Source organism: Protopterus annectens, chromosome 2.part0 (genome assembly GCF_019279795.1).
Source record: "Protopterus annectens isolate FY-2018-M chromosome 2.part0, PAN1.0, whole genome shotgun sequence".
NCBI classification, from domain to species: Eukaryota; Metazoa; Chordata; order Ceratodontiformes; family Protopteridae; genus Protopterus; species Protopterus annectens.
Genome location: NC_056728.1, coordinates 424,503,922 through 424,521,110, shown reverse-complemented (window position 1 = coordinate 424,521,110; position 17,189 = coordinate 424,503,922). Strand labels below are relative to the sequence as shown.

At 38.9% G+C, this 17,189-nt stretch overlaps 1 protein-coding gene across 5 annotated transcripts in view; it reads right to left on the bottom strand.

Moving 5' to 3' along the window:
* Window positions 1-17,189, bottom strand: part of LOC122793115 (beta-1,3-galactosyl-O-glycosyl-glycoprotein beta-1,6-N-acetylglucosaminyltransferase-like) — a 336,002-nt gene that overhangs the window by 63,156 nt on the left and 255,657 nt on the right. For 2 of the 5 annotated variants that reach the window (XM_044060857.1, XM_044060860.1), the window contains exon 1: window positions 4,873-5,161. The exons of the other annotated variants lie outside the window; for them this stretch is intronic. The gene's annotated coding sequence lies outside the window, so the exon portion shown is untranslated. Of the gene's footprint in view, window positions 1-4,872; window positions 5,162-17,189 lie in introns of those variants that run through there. 5 annotated transcript variants of the gene reach the window in all.

Sequence of the window (17,189 nt, the reverse complement as noted above, 5' to 3'; positions counted from 1 at the left end):
CACCTTGCTTCACCTGCGTACACACACACCTTGCTTCACCTGCGTAGACACACAACATGCTTCACCTGCGTACACACACATCTTGCTTCACCTGCGTACACACACACAGCTTGCTTCACCTGTGTACACACACACAGCTTGCTTCACCTCCATACACACACCTTGCTTCACCTCCATACTCACCCCTTGCTTCACCTCTGTACACACACACACACACCTTGCTTCACCTCCGTACACACACACCTTGCTTCACCTCAGTACACACATCTTGCTTCACCTCTGTACGCATACACACACACCTTGCTTCACCTCCGTACACACACCTTGCTTTACCTCTGTACACACACACACATTGCTTCACCTCTATACACACACACACACACACCTTGCTTCACCCCTGTACACACACACACACCTTTATTCACCTCCATACACACACACCTTGCTTCACCTCTGTACACACACACACCTTGCTTCACCTCCATACAGGCACACCTTGCTTCACCTTCGTACACACACACACACACACACACACACACACACACACACACACACACACACACACACACACACACACACCTTGCTTCACCTCTGTTCCCACACACACAGCTTGCTTCACCTCTGTTCCCACACACACAGCTTGCTTCACCTCTGTTCCCACACACACAGCTTGCTTCACCTCCGAACCCACACACACACCTCTGTACCTGCAATAAAATCCATAGCTTGCTTCACCTCCGCTCCTGCAATAAAATTCACAGCTTGCTTCATCATCCTGAGTCTGTGTTCATGCCAGAATGCATACTTCTGGTTTCCCGGCTCTTTGTTCCTTCCTGTGAATTCAAGACTGCTGACTCTGCAGTCCGATCCCCTTCCAGTCTATGCGGTTAGCTCTGCATAGATTTCTGGGGAATCAGCAGTCTGCTGCCTTCTTTCTGAATCCTGACTGGTAAGGCAGCAGTCGGGATTCACTTTCTATGTGCAGTTAGGAGAATTTGTAGGACTGTACCATTGTGGTTCACAGTTGGGAGGCTGCTGTCCTGCAGTCTGATATCATGAGCCGCCATTTGTCATTATTTTTGTCATAGAAACCACCAAAATATGGTTCTAAAACAACAGATACTCCTAATTTTAACACATAATAATAGACACTCTTTCATGAACTTTCTCTGAGATATCCATTTTAAACTAATTAATTGTATCATGCAGTAGAAAACTTGAAGTTCTTTGTTTTTTTTTACTGGCATAAACAAGGAAAGAAGTCAAGGAAACTCTCTAGCAACATTAATAAAGCTTTGCTGCACAGACTGGTTCTTCTGCTTTGGTAGTATCACATTACTAACTAAAAATTAATGCTGATAAAGTGGCAGTCTAGTACACGAAGAGTCATCTGTTGTAATCATTCTTTGTAGTGAAGACTTTAATATCCATGAAGATCCTAAATGTCATCCTTACCCACAGTTCCATAGTCTGTATATCTGTCTGTACATTGTGTTACTTAGTCTACTACATCACCTGGTGGTATAGGGTATATTTCAGGTAAGTGACCTCTGAAACAACTGCTTATGCATCTTATTAAAATGTTGACTAGATGGCAAATGGTATATATCCTGTAAAAGTGCAACTTTGGTGTTAATGTAGCACAAACAGCCTGATAGGATGGAGAGTGAATGGCAGACATCATTCCACATTTTCATTGGTATGGCAGGGACCATCAGTGCATGTCCTTTTAACCTTTGCTTACCCCCAGTTCAGATACAACATTACTGGAACATTGACATTGTAAGAGACACCTGTGTATGAATCTCAGTCTTTGCTGACCTCCATTTCAGACACAAAGTTACTTAGAAACTGCTGTGATCTGCCATGCTAGCAGTACCCCAGATTAGAACATTTGCTTAGTTCTTGGGTTATACCTTATGATGGTTTCTTAAACACAGGGCATTCAGTTATATTAGAAGAGATATTTGAGTACTCTCTTCTCTGCTGAGCTTATATATTGCAGAAGCTAGTGAAAGACAATCTCTACTTTACAATTACTGGGATAATTATTGCCTAAATCACAAATTAATTTGCCTTTGTCTGATGACTTCAGAAATTCCATACTAAGATTACAACTAAAACCCAATATCTTATCCCCGATGGAACCACCACCACGCCACACACACACACACACACACACACACACTGACACACTTTGAGAAAGTGACATTTTCAGCGAAAGTTATTGAAATGCTGATTTGTATCCTTAGCTGTTGATGATTTCTGCAGGTAACAGATCTAGCAATCTGTTCTCTTAAAGTCATGCATAGTATTCATGAATCAACTATAGAATTAGCCAATACAGTATTTCAAAGGATAGGTCTGGATGCTTTTTGTTTGCCCTGAATTTTTTTCCAGAAATATGGTCATTAAAGGGCAAGAAAAAAATGATGGAGTGGCTGTAACTCATAACCTGGACTTTGATCACAACTCAATGCCCAAACGTCCTTCAGCAGTTAGTTACACAAGCAAGACTTACTGGCCCCTCCTCATCCACTCCCCTCTCCCCCCATTGATATTTTAAGTGCCTGATTAGTTAGAAGTGTAAGTATGAGATGGATAATGGCCAGGGAAACAAACCTGAAAGCATATCCAGGCTCCATGCAAAACTCACAATGCAAATTATACCAATACTGCTCACTGTCTGAAGCTGAATTCTCTGTTTCTTTGTAAAATGCAGATTCATTTTGAAAGCTATTACTGATTTTTAAACATTGGCTTTTCACTATGATATGAAGAGTTGTACTGATAAATTGCTCCCACAATACAAAACAGTCCTGGTGTTGAAGCTGCCTAGTCTGGTACCGTATGACAATTTTTACATAATAAATAAGGGCGTCCTGTATCTGTAGTGTCCCCACTGTAGGCTTTCCAGCTTGTAATATAAAAACACTTATATTAGTTTTTACAAATTCAGTCCAACAAACTGAGTCTCATGAGAACTGGGATCTGTGCCACTTCAAGATCCACAGATAAAACATTCCATTCTGAATATTGAAGCAATTTAGGTTGAATGGTGGCGTAAAAGAAAACAAGAAACTACTGAAGTATGTCCTGCATGTAAGCATAACCTGCTGTATGTAAACTACATAAGAAGGCAAGCATTACCTCTGAGATTCAGAATGAACCCATTATGCTCACATAAACTGCTACTGTTATAAAGTGTAATTTACTCAATCGAGTAAAACTGGATTCAAAGACATGTTTAGCTACAATGAAGAAGTACTTATTATTAGCTAATCTGCATGCTTTGAATTGTGTATAATTACTGCAAGTGACAAACAGCAAAGTTTAGGAGTAATTATCACCAGCAACCCATCATTTCATCGGCAATGCTACCCCTTGCACTGAATTACCAACACGTATGCAAACATTCATACACACAAACACACACACATATGCACACACACTTACAGACACACCCACAATCCCCACTCACCCACAGACATTCACAGTACATGACAGTCCTCATTGATTCATGGGTCTATATCACTTTATTGAATGGCTATTCAGAAAATAGCCATTTGTTGAACTCCTATTTATCAAAGCCTTTCTTCACAGAATGGTGAATTCTAACTAAGGGAAATCAGTGGTTGGCCAACCAAGCCACCATAAAAAAAAAAAAAAACATAAAATTTAAAACCTACCAAGGTGTGTGTGTGGGGGGGGCTAGGCCCCCCTCAATTAAATATACTAACTTCAAGATCACACTACAGTGGAAAAAAGGGCAAATTTCAGATGGTGACAACTGCTGATTTGCTATAGTTAAAATTCACCATTCAGTGAAGAGCAGCTTTGATAAATAGGGGTTCAACAAGTGGCTATACATGGAACAGCCATTCAATAAAGTGATATAGACCCTGGGTTCATAGGTTCATATTAGACCGTTGATCCAGTGGACAATTTTTAGCCATGCCAATGACCTCCCACATTTACCAACACATGCACTAATACCAGACCCCAACCTAGTTTTGTCCCCTTTCTGCAAGGCCTTGAGGGGGACACATGGAGGGGGGGGTGTACTTTTTCAAATGCACAAACACACTCACCAATTCACTCATACACAAACACACACACACACACACACACACACACACACACACACACACACACACACACACTCACTCAGGTATAACGCATCTACACTATCAATCCTGTCAACTATCTTCTCCCTGTGACCACCCACACAGATGCACACTCATTCACACACACATGCATAAACATATACATACATGCATACATACGTACATACATACATACATACATACACATAGTCAGCAGACAGCATTCATACCTCTGCAGACATGCGCACACACACACATGCACACACACACACACACACACACACACACACACACACACATACACCCAGTCATCGGACACCATTCATATCCCTGCAGACATGCGTGAGCGCACACACACACACACACACACACACACACACACACACACATTGCCATGCACACACTTACACACACACACACACACACACACACACACACACTCTCTCTCTCACACACACACACACACACACTCTCTCTCTCACACACACACACACACACACACACACACACACACACACACACACACACACACACACACACACACTGCATTGCACATTCATACACTTAGACATACACACACACACACACACACACACACATACACACAGTCATCAGACACCTTTCATACCACTGCAGACACACACGCACACACACACACACACACACACACACACACACACACACACACACACACACACACACACACACACACACATTCACACACACACACCACTACTACTTCGCCACTGAACTTCCTGGCACTTACCTGCAGTGCTGTCTCTCGCCTTGAAAATAATGATGGAACACAGCAGTTTGACTATCTTAATTTATAAAGCAGAACTGTTCTCCGAATCATTCAGCTGCATAGATCCTTTCTCTCAGGCGTTTCCTTTGTAGAACACATGGCTGATTAGCACTAGCTGCTCCATGGAAATGTCTCATTTGTATTTGGCATGGCTATGGAGACGGTCCACCATAGTGATGAAAGTGATCATGGTTAATGTCTGTGGAGAGCCTTTCTCTGGACTGGAAAGGGTAGGATCAAGTGCTTTCAGTTCTTAGAATGACTTTCAACACTTAAGAGAAGGAGCATTTTTTTTTTCAGCGAGCAGAGAGGGGAAGTGGTTACAGTTCTGTGGTGCATGTTACAAACAATTTTCTTGCTAAACCTTTTCCTTCATGTTCATAAAGTGATGAAAAGGTAAATCACTCAAATCACAACAATAATTTAAGAAAGCTGGTGAACAGCCTCATTGTAAAAAATGTGAATTTAAAAAATATGGCAGGTTAACAGGAGGATATGGGGTACAGCATTTGTCTCTGATGTGGACTGAAATTCGAATAACTGACGAATGCTGAGCACCTGACCAAGCTGACTACTCAGTTTCAGTTTCATAAAAGCCTGCTTGTTGTGTACATTTTCAGCAAAATGAAATAGCTGGTATTGTCATGCTGGAAAAACAAATATTCCCAGCCATCTCCCAACTACATTTGTGCAACCTGGGAGTAGAAATATTTAAGAAGAGGAATGAGGCTGTATCCTCCCCTGAGCAAGGTTTTACCTCAATCTGCCATGAACAACTCTAGCTGGAAATTCCATACATTTTTTTGTTAAATTTAGAGTTAAACCAGATGTTTTCACATTTTGCCTATCCCTTTACAACTGGTCAATGTCTTTCCATACCCCATTTGTCTCTTTGGTAGTAAGTGCATACTTTAAAAAACACCCATGTAACAACCTTTTGGTATTAATAAGCATTTTTTTCTTGGTTACTAATCAATCACATTCTGTATCAGTGCTCTGACATCTGCATTCAGTTATAAGAAAATCTATAAAATGAATAGAGCAGTTTTATATTGAAGATAAATTGCAGCACCCACTTCTGAGAGTCAATCACTAAGTACCCTCACTTGAAATCAACAATTCATATGCAGCCAACAGAGTAAAGAAAAGCTAAACTCATCATATGCAGCCAACAGAATAAAGAAAAGCTAAACTCATCATACTAAATTGCAATGATCCATGTTAAAAAGCAAAGTAGCAAGAATCAGATCACCTTACATTCTTAAACGATCACTTGTAGAAAGTCTGGTCTAAGTAAGGGTATATTGGGGAATAAGACAAATTTCCCATAATAGCTTGCTGACATGATTACCAAAGTCTCATCTTTCTGAGCACACTTGATGCTATATACAGGTTTCATCCTCAGGATGGTAATATAATTTTTAACAAACCCCTGACCACTTGTTTATTAAGCAGGTTAGTGGGCTGATCCTTCTCTTATTTCAGGCATAAACCCGTCATAATACAGTACTTATTTATGTTCAAAGTTTAGAGTTGGTGGTCAGCTAACATGTTTTATGATAAAGGTGGAAACAAGAGTGGTCAGAAATGACATCTACAGACATGAGATGAACACAAAACCCACCCCATACCAACCAAAAGTCAGGATTGAAACCTAAATATAAAGCTGTGAGCACAGATCTTAGCCAAGTAAATCACTATGTTGTCCTTTTTATTTCCTCACAGCTGTGCTACTGACAAGCATTATGATCTGCGATGATGGTGAAAGAAGGGCACGGTACTACGACCACAGAGTAAACAGCCCATCAAAGTTTATGCAGGGGACACCTACGAAATCGTAGTGCCACAGTGACTTCTAAGCTTGTACAGCCACTTCTAAACTTGAAGGCTGTAGTTACTGTTCAAAATACGGACTGAAATAATAGAGCAGACCCAAAGCAATGTCATCGAACTGCAGCATATAGCATGTGTTGCACTGATGACGAGGTAGGGGGTTCCATCCATCATATGAGATGTTACACTGAGGTTCTTTACACTAATGATGACACTTTTCTATTGGAGACCCAGAATATAAGTCAAATAATGAGAAAAAAGGCCACTGGAATCCAGAAATCCAGATATCCAAAATATTTCTTTATTATAGAGAACTACTTGGAGTTTTGACTCTATTTCTTTGTGATTAATCCTACTTTTCCTTTGTTATGGTTTTCAGCAGTAAAAAATGGTATTGTTCATTAAAAGAGAATTATATCTTCTTGATAATTTGACAGTTAACCCTTTCCCATAAATCTGATGCATACATTTGTAAGTATGAGTGTGTGTGTGTGTGTGTGTGTGTGTGTGTGTGTGTGTGTGTGTGTGTGTGTGTGTGTGTGTGTGTGTGTGTGTGTGTGTGTGTGAGATGGTATGAGTGATGTGTGTATGTACTGTGTCTGCATATGTGTGTGAGATAGGAGGTTAGATAATAAGGCAGAAAAGTCAGATGGAAGATGGCAAGACAAGAGGATGAGGAATTAAGAATTATATAAAACTTGTATGGTTGACTCCAAATATCAAAAGCAAACAGTCTCCATCTTAATAGACAGATGGATTCTTGAATCATACATGCCTTCATTCAGAAAAAAAGTCATACATTATTCCATTCCAGAAATAAGGAAATTCCACTGAAATAGCCATATACAGAGCCATCTATGTCCTTCACCACTCACTAAAATAGAAGAAAAATGTATCTACAAGCAATTACTTCCTTACCTGAAGATCTAATAGTCACCACTGAACATGGCTAGAAACCAGCACAGAGCACAACCTTTGCCCTACTAGTCTTCCTCAACACTTAAAATAAAGCCAGACATCGCACTAAACTAGTTTCATGCTTATTTCTTGACTTTTCCAAAGCCCTTGACATGGTCTAACACAGCAAACCCCTCCTCCAAATGTCCCTCAGCATGTCACAGAAAATACTCCAATAGGTTAACATCTACCTGACTGACCATCCACTACCAATCTGACAAGTAGCACAATACTCCCTCTCCTTTCCTTTCTATTGACATAGGGGTCCCTCCAAGCTCTATTCTTGGCCACCTCCTATTTAACATATTTATCTGGAGCGCCTTCGGTGCAGAGTCTGCATGTCCTCCCCATGGCTGAGTGAACTTTAAAGACATGCAGGTAGGTGCGTGTGTGCATGTGTGTTCCTTCTTTGAAGGCTGGGTGCTGGGCTGGCAACTCAACACCATAAAAATCCACTACCAATCATAAGCAGACTGGTGATCAGCTGTGGTGACCCCCTAACCGGGAAAATCCGAAAAATATCATCAGTAATCTTTATACCTATTCCCAGCAGGCCTCCCTTATCCAATGTGCTGAAGATTCTCCCCTAATCTGCTCCTCTGACAATCCACACAATCTCCAGATAATAACACAGGAAGCTTTCAATTCAGATAAGCATTAGTTCTCTAAGGCTCATCTACTTCTAAACCCAATAAAACCAGACTACTCCTATTCATCCCCAAAATCACCTACAAATGAAAAAAAAACTTTTCAATCACTTCTCTTAACAACACTTTGATCAAAATAATATCTCATATCCAATTGTTAGAGTCCCAGTTGACAATGTTCTAAACGTTGATCTCCATATTTGTGATAATATAAAAAAACACTGCAGACTAGGAATGTTGCATAGAGTTAAAAAAATGTCATCTCTTCTTCCAGTAATGCAAAAGTGGCCACTACCTACATCTGAACTCCACTTATATATTGAGTTCCCCATCTCACTTATATTCAGTACAATCTAAAAATAAAATTAGAACAATAGAATAAAGCAACAAGACCACATCAATCCCATCACTATTCAGCCCTTTAAGAAGTAAACTGGCTCAAATTCCCCAACCATTTCACATATAGTCATCTACTTGTTACCTGTAATATTATATACAAACCCTTAGCTTGCCCTACTCTTAACACTGTTCTACATAGCTACCAATCCAAAACAACTCTTCCAGGGACAAATAACTGCTCACCATCTACAAACCACTAAAATCAGCTGGACATGCCCTGTACTCACATTTGTATCTAAAATCTTGAATACTATCCAGCACATCTTAGAATGGTACTTAATAAAGATAGTTTTAAATCTTTATTAAAAATAATCCTACCAGAATCCTGACTCTGCTCCTGTTCAACACATGGACAGCCTGCATTGTAATGTACCTACTACACTGTACTCCACCCAAACTCAAGTCTGCCTCTTATGTTCATACCACTCATAGCCAGTATTCTACCCAATGTTTTAATTGTAGGAGTCTCCATTGTGAGACATACATATGTCCCACAAAGCAGGCTGAATAAGGAGAAAATCACTGTAAGTTGTCTACTGGGGGGTAGGACCTGACAAATCTCCCCCACACACTCAAGTCATTAGAACACAATTCCCAGTATAACATAGTTTATGTGGTTATAAATGACCTGAGATATACCTGCCTAGACTTTATGAAAAGAGAAGTTTTGGAGATCTTGGACAATATGTCCAAGGCTGGTATGTGCCAAGCATTGAGCAGCATTCTACCTTCACCAAGGATGATGCCATAGCATGAACAAAAGATGATTGACTTCAATAATTGGCTTAGTTTCTGGCGTCATTCCACTGGAGTACGATATTTGTCAACATAAAAGGATTTGGTCAACAGGCCACATTACTCTGCCAAGGATGGCCTACACCTTTTCCCTCTGGGCTTTCAAATATTGGCTAAAACATTGCCTCTTCATAGTACTTCGTTAGGCAATGCCAGACTGACAAACCTTCCAAAGTAACAAAATTAAACCAAAGGAAATAAAAAGGTGTTACTGTCCAATGCCAGGAACCTAAACATGAAACTCCACTCCCTCCAGGCTCTCCTCACAATGGGGAATGTGAACATCTGTGCAGTTACTGAGACATGGTTTAAAGCCACAGAGAGGATCTCAGCAATTCTTCATATTAAAAATCATTTCTTTGACTCCAGCTAACATTGTTATATTTAGGAACTATTCTAAGGTGAACCTCCTACTGCTAAGTGATAACCTGTCAAAATTTCAAGCCCCTCCTAAACCTGACAGCACAACTGCCTATGCAGAACTGTTGACAGAAACCCTGCACAAGCATGTTAATAAATGCATTGGGAGAGCTGTGCCTATAAGAAATAAGCCACCCTGGTGGAATCCAAACACAAGCAGGGTGTAAAACAAAAGAAAACAAAGTTATAGCAAAGATTAGGAAGTGCAACTCCCAGCACGATAAAAATGCTCTCATCAATATAAACAAACAATTAACAGGGCAAATTAAGTCTACTAAAGCCAAGCTGGAGGTAAAGATAACCTCCCAGCAAAGAACAACAATAAGGCTTTCTTTAGCTATATCCAAAACCTCAAAGACAGCACACAGCAGTGTGCAGAAATGACTACAAATGGAACCACCTACATATAGCCAGAAGATATAGCAAATTTGATGACTGACAAATTCAGATCCAGTTTTACCCCTGCTTCCCCAACCAACCAAAAAAAAATATCATCCAACAGCCCCCCCCCCCCCCCCCCCCCCAGCTATCACTAGGAAGCAGGTCCTACATGCACTCTCTAAGGCCAAAACACTGCATCAGTGATATCACAGGGTGCCTTCTAAACAGCCTGAAACATGATCTATTCAGACCACTGGAGTCACTGTTTAACCATAGCCTCCAGACAGGCTTTCTGTCACATGAATGGAGAACTGCAACAGTCATCCTTCTGCACAAGGATGGGCCATCAATGGATCCTGGGAACTACAGACCCATACATTTGAGAAGTGAGAAGCCATGAAAAGAATTATCATGGAAATAATTAATAATGGCATAGAAAACCTTCAAACACCGGATCCAACCCAGTTTGCAATAAACTACTCAGGCATTGTAAACAAACTCAAGGATATAGGCATAAAACCCTATGTTATGAGCCAAACAGCCATCTGGCTCTCAGATGGGACCCAGGAAGTTAGGATAGATGAGACCATTTCCACAAAGAAGCCAGTCACTAGCAGAGTCTATCAGGGCTGTGATAGGTCCATTCCTTTTTGGCATCTACTTCTTAGATGTCAAGGTCGGTGTCAAGAGCCTCTGGCTGACCAAATTTGCAGATGATTGCAAACTAGAAGCAGTCATAGAATCTCCCCAAGACAATAACATCCTACAGGAAGGATTAAATCAGACAATGACTGGTGTCAAAGTTATTGCTTACAATTCAATGCCAAGAAATGCATAATAGCAACCTTTGGGTAGATAGCTACCTTAGGAAATTACCTCAATGATGACACACCCTTAAGAGTGTCCATGTAGATAGCAACCTGGCTTTCGACTAGTATGGCCTCTAGGTCACAGGAAGTCATCATTTCACTGTATTCATTCCTCGTTAGGCCCATCATTGAGTACAATGCCCCCTTCAGTGTGTACCTGACCAGACACATGCAGCAACTAGAAAGTCCGCAGAGGTTCCTTACAAAAAAAATACAGGGTGCAAACAGCATGTCCTATGGAGACTGCCTCAAAACCCTATCGCTACACTCAGGATCGTACAGACTGTTGGGAGACAATCCTATGCCTGGCATACAAGACAGCCTTGGATCCCACTCTGATGGACTTTTTTTGGATGTTCACAAAATGAATAACTTCAAAATTACTTGATCTAAGGATTTAAACTTAGCTTGTGACATAAATAGGACATGTTAGGGGAGAGGTATGCATCTCATAGGATTCCTCTTCTCTAGAACAGGCTTCTAATCTATGTGAAGCAGAGCTCTTCCCTAACCCTTTTCAAGAGAAATCTGGACCAGCAGATGGGAAATTGGAAACAAACTCCAGGTCAAACCTCTAAGGCACAAAAACTTGTGTGATACAATTAGGATGCCTGGCCAGTGCCTAGTATATACCTATGAACCTATGATGCTGCACAGATACACATATCCACAACCAAGCTACCAGTGTTGCCAACATCTCCTGAGCCACTCTGCCAATCTATCTTTATTACCCATTACACTTAAACTAATTCATGTCTGACTCCCCCAGTCTTATCACATTCTATATTTCCTTTATTACATACTGCATACACTGTGCTTCATCTAACACTTCACTTAGAATAACATACTTTTACTTTTCCTTATTACTTTGTCAATTTTTAACATGGGTCGAGATAGGTGTTCACTGCTATTGCTGAACTACAAACTTCACCCCTATCTCGACCCATGTTAAAACCCGTTCCTTGGTTCCATTCCTAGGTTGGCTTTTGGAGTTCGACATTACCGTTTTCGATTTTCCGTGTTCGACAAAAGTGCAGTTGGCAGAGTTCCATTCGAAAATATGATAGTAAACCATATATAAATATATATATATATATATATACTTGCGCTCTCCTCGTGATATAAATAGTTTATTTTCATTGTTTGATATAACAGTTTATTAAAACATGTAAGTGTTGTGTCAATAGTATTCAATGTTCCATGTAAGTAATTGTATTATAAACATAATGCAATTATTTGACAAGTTGTAATTGTATTTGTTTTTGCCCTTGGGCCTGGGTTGTGACTGAAAAGGGTCCCTGGAGCAGTTCATTCTTCTGGTTAACAAACTAACATAAATAAATAAGGCAATTATGATCAGTAAAATTAAACAAGTCTGCAATGGTTAGGTCTGCTGAGTCCACAAACTGAAATAGTGCTTTTGAAAGCTTTCATAGTTTGTGGAAAACAGGTGCAGACAGTCACCCTCTATAAAAATGTTGGCATATTTCAATATTTTCCAAACTAGGGAGAGTTTCTAATCTTACATTTCCATAAAGCACACCTAGCATTACCTTTCCAGTTACTGCAATCTGTGATTGACCATGTTTTTCCTCACAAAAATAAAATAAAATAAAAAATTTGAAACTGACTTCCTCTGGGCACCATTTACAGTGGTATGCCAGACAGCCAGCAGTTATTAAGAGACAAGCAACTTTAAATATACAGTAATAAATATGTGTTTCAACCTACAGCAAACTCTTGAGACAAACAAGGATTCTGCAGTATCATATTATGCTAATCAGACAAAGACAGAAGCAAAGATAGCTAGTCCATAAAAACAGGTTATCATTCATTAGCAACAATACAAGTCACGCCTAAAAAATTATTTTCCCTTAGAATAAAAAAGAAGAAGTCTAAGAGGGAGGTCTCCACACTATTTTATTAAACCAATTTAGCGCTTTCGCCCTAAGTTAGACTGGACTTCATCAGAATACCATTAAAATCAAAATGGATGGTTTTATACCTTAATAGCAGTCACACGGTCCACAACATTAATTAGATGCTTGCCATTAAAACCATTCGTAAAATACAGTACACAATAACCATATTATATTCAAACAGACTTGGTTTTTGATAGTAAAATCAATGAAAATAGGGCCTTGTTTGGTAAAGTTGATCATGTTATTTGTGATTTAAAAGCCAAAAAAAGTAAGAAATTGATTAGAGATCAGTGTGACTATGAGGCAGGGAATGCTTACTCACCCCCCTTAATGGGAATTGCTCTAGCAATAGTTTTGGTGACAACCATGACACGGTTACTGGTTTTAACAATGATACCTCAGTCAGTGGGGGGTGATGTCCCAGAAGTTGACCCTTTAGAATACCCCCCCCCCCGAGAAGTTCCAAAAGACTGAGGAACCAGAACAGATGGAACTCAGGGGCACAACAGGGAAGGAACAACTACAACAACAATTAATTTCAGGGCAAGTCATACCAGACAGTGAGGAAGAGTGGGATCCCTTGATGGAACCAGCAATAGACCATTGTGAAATAATTTTCAATATTGCTGGTGATCATAAAAATTACAAGTATAGTATGGCACCTGTTACAAGTGCATGGGCAGACCTATTTGGGAAAGGCTTGACTTTTGTGCTGCCCAGGAAGGCCGATATTGGTGATGTTTTAATACTGTTAAAGCTTTTTACTAGGAAGCTTTATTTCAGTTTTTATTTTAAAGATGAAGAAGACGTTAATGTAACTGTTCTTAATGTAATTAAAAGACCCAGTATTTTTAATCCCCCTTTGCTCCCAATGGTTTAAATTTAAAAAAAAATGTGTGTTAGATATTATGAATATAAGGCTGAAATTAATTCTGTTGTAAATATGCTGAAAGAAAAAGTTTGCTTGAATATATGTATAGAGTTTACAATGTGCATTCATACTATATGTATAACAGATAGGCTTCTCTTCACAGCATCAGAAAATGCCTAACAAAGCAATACTGGAAAACAAGCATTACATGATTTTCTCATATTTGTAGAACAAATATCTATTAACAGACATCCTTTTTTATAAATTCAGCAATACGTGATGTTTTTCCAGTAGGAACAGCTTATACAGATGTTTCCTTTCAGAATGGCATCCTCACATCAGCAAAAGTGCTTAAGTCACAAAAGGACAATAGAAAAGTCTAAAAACAGACATTATGTGACTTCCCACATAAGGCCAGAAAAACATACCAAGAGGAAATGTGTGCGTGACTAGCTCTGTATATAGCTATTGTAGTAATTCAGTTATGTGAGAGAAGGACAGAGAGAGATATTTTGTAGAAGTCATCATTCATATCTGTAATGAAGGAAAACTTTGTAAATATATGCTACAAATCTGACAGACTACGTGTGGTTTGTTATAAAATAAGTTATCTGTAACTGTGCTTATAGCTGCAAAATATATTTCTTTATCAGTGTGCAATTTGAAAGGCTTGGTGCTTTAAACAGACTACAGATGGAGTCATGCAGAGCTATGTGTCTCTGATTCAGCAGTAACAGCACAGCAAGACTGTGTGTCTTAAGAAGACTTCAAATCCCACAGCAAGCAGCAGCAAGCAGCAAGTAAGCAGAGCATCAATATAATTTTTCAATGGCGAGCCAGCCAGGAGTCGAACCAAACACAGGGGGAGTGATGGTAAGCCCTGCAGAGGGTCACTTCAGTCAAATTGTAGTAACTAACATTTGTACGCATGTGTAAATCCTAAACAGAAGTATTCCAGTTTATGCAGCTTGCAGTAGTAAAGTTTTTTTAGACGTCTAAAATCCGGAGTGAGACTAGTTCAAGAAATTTGCAGTGCCATAAATTCTCCAAGAAAAGGTGAATGTCCACTTGTACAGCAGTCCGCTGCCTGTTGTGCTTCACCAGCTTCTCAAGTGACTCTGAAAAATTTCTAGCCATCAGCAGTAAACAGTAAGTAAGCAAGCAGTAAGCAGAGCAGCTCAATAACATTTTTCAATGGTGATCCTTTGACAACGTTCCTAGCCTGTATCCAAAAACAGGGGGAGTGAATGGGTAATGTCACTCTTGTAAAAGCACAGTAACGTTTATGTGAAGTACTTCAGATTTATACAGTTTTCAACAGTTTGTAGCAATACAGTTTAATAGACGTCTAAATCCGGTGAGACTGCACTGCAGGAAGGTGGAGCAGTTCCATAAATTCTCCAGAAAAGGTACAAGATGAAGTTGTAGGACTGAATCTGCCAGTTTTGCTGTACCAACTTCACAAGTGACTACAGATACTTTTCAACCATCTACAGTAAAGCAGCTTGGCCATCTGTCTGTCTGTTGACTGGTAAGAAAATGATTCTGTGTTACATACAGTATGAATGCCATAGAGGTAATAATAATAACAGAATAAATGTATATACAGCATATTAGCAAATGTAAAACCTTATTAGGGCAAGTTAATAGTAAGGCATTATGCACATGGATTGCAATTTGATAGTAAGGCATTATGCAAATGGATTATAATATTTGACTGGTATCTGAAATAAAATCATGTGTGGTATAAAAATGTTTATTGTGTGTACAATGTCATAAAAATACAGTGCATGACATTATCCAAAGGTTAGACTGTACATACAAAAATTGTAAAGGTAAAGAACCAAGAAAAGTTAATATGTTGACATTATATTCAAATGTTAGACAGTTATGTTCTGTCACCAGATGTAAAAGGTTTATTTCAGAGTTGCAACAACAGTCAAATCAGTTACTGATAGAAACTCTAGTACATTTTGTTACAAAGAAATGTAATAAACTTCTGAAAGACAGACACAATGAGTTCAGGAAGCTTAGACAAGTTATACACACATCTTTTCAAAAGTGCATAGGAGTTTCAAATTCAGCAGAACAGCTTACTAAAGAATGTCAGAAAGACCATGCAACATCACAGGAAATTCAACAGCAGTTGCAGGATAAAGGAAATAAATTAGCTCAACTGACAAAGACTGGGAATTTCCTGCATACACAGTTAATCTGTGCAAAAGAAATATATTTTATAATATGTTTATGTTTTGAAAATGGTTAAGCATGCATGCTAGGATGCTAGGGACATGACATGCTTGTATAAAGATATACATATACAAGACAGACATGCATGTGTGTTCTTTTCATCTAGAGTACATTTGTTTACAATGCACAAAAGCAAAAGGCAGACAACAGCAAATATAAATAAACATATGTTATAATTGTATAGTAACACCGAACAGTTAAAGTTCTGAATTTTAAAAATAAATAAAATCACAGATGGTATTAGTCAAACAGTTTTTGTAAAATTAATGGCAGGACAGTTAAATAGATAAATAAATAAAAAATACTGAAATCCATGTAAGGTAATTGTAAAATAATGTCTATTTATGTTGTATAAATGCATAGTTATGCAACTCACAATCACATTAAAGGAAAAATGCCAAAAGAATTAATTATAGTTTATAGAGTATAAAATGTGAGCTCAGACCTTCCTAGACTGAATGAATAGTTACAGGAAATGTTGGAAAGATCAGATAAACAACAAGACTGATTGCCAGACAAGTAGCTTGAGTTAAAGCATCATTGTAATTAAAACATACTTGTTAAAATGTTTACAAGCAACACTATTTAGTAATTGTCATAAAATGCCACAATTGTGCATAGATGTCACTGATAATCTGTTTGTAAGTAAATGTTAAAAGAGAAGAAAAAACCTCAGTTGCATCAAGTACAGCCAGCAAATGTGCTACAGTATACATACATTCAAAACAATTGTGCAGGAGGGTGTAAATGCCTACTAGTGGTAGTAAACAGCAAAAGCTTTATAAAAAAATTATCAAATCAGACAAAAGTTCATAATTTAATAAAATAAATGTAAAACCATAGTGTTAGGCTGACATAAATTCTATTCTCACAGCATAGGGCAGGTAAACAGTGCTGAAGTACTACAGCGGGAGGGGCACTTTCTCAGTTTTAC